The 6221-nt window shown below is 34.7% G+C and overlaps 1 pseudogene; it reads left to right on the top strand.

Annotated features, from left to right (window-relative positions):
• LOC107628337 lies at nt 1995-3750 on the top strand (annotated as a pseudogene).

Here is a 6221-nt window from a genome sequence, read left to right as displayed (position 1 = left end):
ACCACGAAATTACATAATCTTTATACATCATTTATATGTTATTTTTTTTTAAAAAAATCAATCGAATGTCATTTGAATAAGTTCACATGCAAATTTTTTAATACTGTGCTAATCCAATATCTTTTTTTGGTTTTAAAACAAAAACGTAAGCAAACTAGAACGAACGTAAAAGAAAGAAGGGTTCAAAAAGACACACAAACAATAACTCATATGGAGAAGATAAAAGAAATAAAATATAGTAAGAAATTTCACAGGAAAATAACCAAGCACACAATGACCAATATAAGAGACAAACAAATTTGGAAGGAAGAAGGGAATAACAAGACTAAGCCGCAGTGCGGTGTTCTTATATATATATATATATATATTTTAGACTAGGACATAAGAAAAATACGGAATTTTGATACCGAATTTGATATAAGATGAAAAATCAAAGAAATTAACTCTTTTATCTCAATTTGATTCCCTAATGCAACAGTTAAGAAAATTACTCTACCTTTTTTGTTCACATCGAAATTTCTCAAAAAAATTCAAAAAAAATTTCATTTATCAAAATTAAGGAAAAAAAGTGGCTATAAAGTTTTAGAGATTTTTATACCTCTTGAATTTTTTTTTGGTTTATCAAACGGTATCCCCCAACCCGACAGGTTAAGAACTAATCCGTCGCGGATCTGAGCTCCATTTAAGGGTCTGCCGCTGGCCAATGAGTTGCTGCATGTACAAGGCGGAGTTCGAACTCCCGACACTTGCTTAAGCGGACGAGTGAGCTGACCACTTGACTAACCCAAGTTGGTTATACCTCTTGAATTTAAACCCCTAACTCATGAGTTCACTCAAATAAAATAAGACCAAATTATAATTGGGCCTAAACCAAACAACAAAATAAAATAAGTCTTAAAATAAATACTAAGAAAGTGATGCTTATTTGATTCAAATTGACTAACGAGAGTCTTCAATGCAACTTGTAAATAGTAAGACGTTTGACTTTCCATAATCGTTAATAATTTTCTTACCCAATTCTTGATGCATCTTCTGAACAAATGATTTAGCCATGTTTGCAAAATATTCTTTTATTTTCTTAGTTGTTGCTTTTGTAATTGGACGAATTGGCATATGATAGTTTTCAATTTGTCCCATAAAACTCGTATCATGAACCCAAGTCTTAAAATCAAATATCAGCAAGTCCATTACATCATCAATTACTAGTGATTTCTTCAGATTAAATTTTTCTTGAAACATCGTATTGACCTGACTAAAAATACTCTGTCATGAATCTACATACTTCACGTGCTAGAGGATCTAAAAAATCATCTAACTATGATTTTTTGTTGATATTGAAGCTCCTACATACAACATGTACATCATCTTTTAGTTGCTGTCCATCTATACACTACAAGAAAAAAGGTCTGTTGGCACACTTTTTTCTTGCCACGCTTTTAAAGCATGGCCAAAAGTGGTCAATGGCCATGCTTTTGCGAGGGTGACCACTGATTTGTGATTTAGCCACGCTTTTTTTTTTGCCATGCTTAAAAAGCGTGGTCATAGAGAAACGAGAGTGGCCACTGATTCAAGATTTGGCCGTGCTTTTTTTTGTCACGCTTGAAAAGCGTGGTCATAGAGGAAAACCGGTATGCTTAAAAAGCGTGGCTAATTTGTCTTCCAATAGTTACCTTTTTAAAGCGTGCCCATATCCTATGTTTATTTGGGCACCCTACAAAAGCGTGCCGATAGAGTTTCCTATCCCAAAATTTAAATTTTCACCCATTTTTTTTCACACTTTACTTTTTTTTCTAAGTTTTCAGTTTTAACCCTAAATATAACAACATCATACACTAGTTTTATTTTGTTTCCATATTCACTTTTAACCCTAAAAGAATAGCCGTCACATGTTCATCTTCATCGCACCCATCTCGCCTTCATGTTCATCCCATCCCTTCCTCTAACCTTCTCACCCGGACCTCTCTCTGTCGCACCCTAAATGGTGTTGTTTTGAATTAAAAAATATTAATTTCGAAACCTAAACCCCAGATTCAGTTCGTCCTACTTCCTCCTCACTCCCACTAGCAGCAGCAGCTCTGGCCCAGCAACGCTCTCCACCGCTGTTGCCGGCGTTGACACAGACGGTGACGCTTACCTCTCCTGTATCCCTCTGGCTCATTGCTACTACTACATCTCTATCGCTGAGTTGCCGCCCAAAAATCGCCTGTGTCCTCGCTTTTCTGGTATCCGTCGAATGACATCTCTGCTTGCTTCTTCGGCGTCATCGACGGTAAGCTCCTCGTCCTCTCCTGTGGCCTCTGTTCATCCCTAACCCCTATTGGTCCTCCTCCTCGTCCTCATCACTAACTCCTCTAGCCTCTTGCTGTTCGAGGATAGTGGAGCTCATTGCTCTCACTTGGAGATGCAGTCAGTAAGGAGTTAGTGTGATAGTTAGTTAGATGTAAATAAATTTGGTTCAATGACTTCAATCATATAAATAAATTAAATTAAAAAAAGGCTTAGTCAGTATCTATAAGAGTATTATTATTATTATTGTTTTGGTCGTTGTTATAAATTGTTTCGGAAAACTGGTAAAGCCAAAAAGCATTCTTTTGATTTGTATACGTAGGATTACTTACTGAGTTTAGTTGTTCACCACTGACCTTCAATAGTTTCCTGGTAACAGAACACAAATTCAGATTGATGTGGGTTGTAGATTGAAGAGGAACAGCGTCTGCTCATTCAAGTTTTCAGGTGTTGCAGAAATTCCATAGTGCATCTAATTCTATTTCCCCTATAATTTGAATTAAGCAGGTGCAGTTTTGTGAAACTGATTTCAATTTTATTTCCTTCTTGTTGCTGCAACTTTTTTTGGTTTTACTTTTTTGAATTATTATATGCTTAGTAGACTAAGCAGACGTGCTTCTCCTCTGCTGCTGCTCCACTTCCATGGCTTTTTGTGGGGCTCAGAAACCCTGGTGACAGGTACAGAGGAACTAGACATACTGTAGGTTTAAACGCTTTGGTAGCGTTTGTTTTGAGATATTGAGACAGAGACTGAGAGACTGAGACTCAGTATCGTGTTTGTTAATTCAGAGACTGGTACTAAAATTTCTGTCTCTGTCTCTAAAATTTCAGTATTTCAGTACCTCCAAAAAGTAGGGACACAGGGGACTGAAATTTTTAGAGATGGAGACTGAAATTTTAATAACATTTTATACCTAGAATACTTTCATTTCAATTAATTAATTTCAATTTTACCCTTTGTGCAAATTAAATTAAAATTTCATTTTTGTTTCAATTCCTGTCTCCCATTTTGCACCAAACAGAATACTGAGATTTATTTCAATCCCTGTCTCTTAGTCTCTGTCTCTCGGTCTCAGTATTTCCGTCTCTGTCTCTCCACCAAACACTACCTTTCTTTTGCTTTCCGTTAGTTTGCGCTTCTCTAGTTACCACTAACCATCCTGTGCAGGTGGGATTTGAGATGATTGATGCATTTTCTGCGTCAGTAGGAATTCCTATGAATACAGTCCACTGCAAAGCTCTCTTTGGAAAGGGTTTGTCCCTCGCACTGGATTTATTATTGTATTTGTTTGTTTCTCTTTCAACATGTGTTGGATTTCTTGACTTTCTCTTTCAGCGGTTTTTATTGGTAATATCCTTGTTTTCCTCGCCAAGCCTCAAACATATATGAATTTGAGTGGTGAATCAGTAAGCAACTAAGATGTTCTTAACAACGGGTCTTTTTGTTTATGCATCAAGATACTTTTGTTACTGATGCCAAAATTACCTTAACCATTAATGCCTTTGATTATTTACTTAGTTTCTTAAGTTGACAAACAAAATTGAGGGACAATTGTTTATTGATTAGCCTTTGGCAGTCCATTTTGCTTGGAGTTTCCTTAGAGGATTTAGGCTAGTTGTGGTGGTTTCCTTAGAGTAATTGTTTTGCTACGATACTATTAATTCAAATTGGAGAGAGCTGAAGTAGCAGGAAAGTGCTTGAGAGAAAGTTCTTTGAGTAGTTAACTATTCATTTTGTTTTAGTAATGTATTTTGCTTAGTATCCTTGTCCAGAACTTGTTTTATTTGTAATTTCTTCTCTTTTACTGTAGCTTTGCAACTATGGAGTTGTTATGTGATCCATTAATGAAATGCTTCTTGAAATTTTGGTCATTTTTAACTAGCTTCTAGATGTTGTTCTTTGTTGTTAGTAACAAAGTCTCTGTTGCAATGGTGGATCATGTAAATATGATTAAAGTGTTGTCAGAATTTTGTTGAAAATTGACAAAAAGAGGTAAGAATTAGGATGTTAGAATTGAGGTTGTGACTAATTGAATGATGCTGTGTTTGATTTATTGAATGATGATGATGTTGAAAATTTTGTTTGTTAGAGTGCAGAATTTGTTGAAAGGCTAAAAGCCAAGTTTCATGATTGAGTAAATTGATGATACATGCTAATGATTACTTGAGATGATTGAAAGAACTGAAGATTGATGGTTTAGAAGTTACAGTAAACTCTCGTTGCAAGTATAGTTACTAAACCAAGCAATCAACCGTTCTTACAAACGTTTTAGTTGTCACAAGTAAACAAACCCCTTAAAAATTGATAACCGAAGTATTTAAACCTCGGGTCGTCTTCTCAAGGAACTGCAGGGAAGTATGTTCTTATTATTGGTTATGAAGATTGTAAATTGGGGTTGTGAAGGTGAGGAACAAGTAATTTAAATTGCAATTAAAATAAGTAAAAGACTGTAAAATGAGTAAATAACTGTAAAACACACTTTTGGCAAGGTATGAGAAATTGGAAGTCCTATCCTAGTTACCCTTATCAATGATGATGAAAATTAAATCTTAATTCCACTCAGTTAACCTTTGCTAGAGCAAGGGAATGTCAAATGACTAATTAGTTTGATCCTCAAATCCTAGTTAATCCCTAAGGAAAGATTGGGATTATTGAAGTTCAATTCAATTAGCAAAGATAACGATTATCGATCACGTTGAGTTTGATAACTCCTGAGTTACTGATTTCTTAACCAAGACCAAAAGGGGAAAAATAATCTACTGGAATAAAAATGTCTTCAGATTGGAAGCAACAGTAATATAAATAAAAGAAAGCAATAATAAACTGAAATACCTCAAATAACATTAATTCAAAAGAATAATCTGTAACATAGAAGAATTCATAAACTAAATCGAGAAGATAAATAAAAAGGAATATTGAACCTGATAAAAAGAGATAATCCTGAAAGCAAAAGAAATCCTAAAAGAGAGAGGAGAGAATAATGAAAAGGAGTTAAGGAGCAATAGAATAATGAAAAGGAGTTAAGTAAATGTGCATTAAGGATTGTATAGGAGTTAAAAGTCCGAGAATAAAAATTCACAATCCAAAATGTAAAAAGATTCATGTTAAGTAGGAAAAACGTCCATCATGCCTTGGTTAGAATGTTAGAGAGAATAGTGAAAAACCAGAAGAGATGTTTTGAAAGGTAAGTGAGTTAGGAATGAAAAAGAGGTTAGGAAGTTAAAATTAGTGAATTAGTAAAAAGAGGGTTAGAGTAAGTGGCATGATGAGCATTTTCTAAATAACGAGAATTCACAAATTAAAGCAACAGATAACTCAAATTCAAACAAGGAAGTTAAGGATGAATCAAATAAAAATAGCAAAAAGTGGAATTGAATCATCCAAGATGCAATTTATAAACCAGGAAATTAAAAAGAATACGAAAGCTTGCCCTGTCATTCATGAATTGGTTTGGTAAAAGTTGAGTAAAGTAGAGTGCAAGTTTGCCAAAACCAAAACAGGAATGAAAATCAAAACAATTTACAGAAATTTGGGCAGCATCCTGGCTAAAATTGGATGTTCCCAGAAAATAAATAGCAATCAGAATAGCTCATATGAATTAAAATATAGCTGCAATTACATAAAGGGAATATGAACATGGAAAAACAGTGTAAAAAGCAGCATGAAACAAGAAATTACAGCATATGAACAATACTAACATCACAGCAACAGCAGAATTGTGAAATTTAGAAAACAAGAAACATGAACAGCGCAATTAAACAGGCCTAAATCCACTAACCACATCCTAGGCTACCTAACAACCTAGAATACACTACAACATGCATAACTAACTAGCCTAAATATGAACAGAAACAGAAAAATAGGAAATTAACGATGAATGGAAAGAAGGGTGGCGTTCAGCGGAACCTGGAAGGCATAGGAAAGAAAGTGGGGC

Source organism: Arachis ipaensis, chromosome B02 (assembly GCF_000816755.2).
Source record: "Arachis ipaensis cultivar K30076 chromosome B02, Araip1.1, whole genome shotgun sequence".
Classification (NCBI taxonomy): Eukaryota; Viridiplantae; Streptophyta; class Magnoliopsida; order Fabales; family Fabaceae; genus Arachis; species Arachis ipaensis.
The sequence above is the reverse complement of the archived record's forward strand: the minus strand, read 5'-3'. Positions and strand labels throughout refer to the sequence as shown.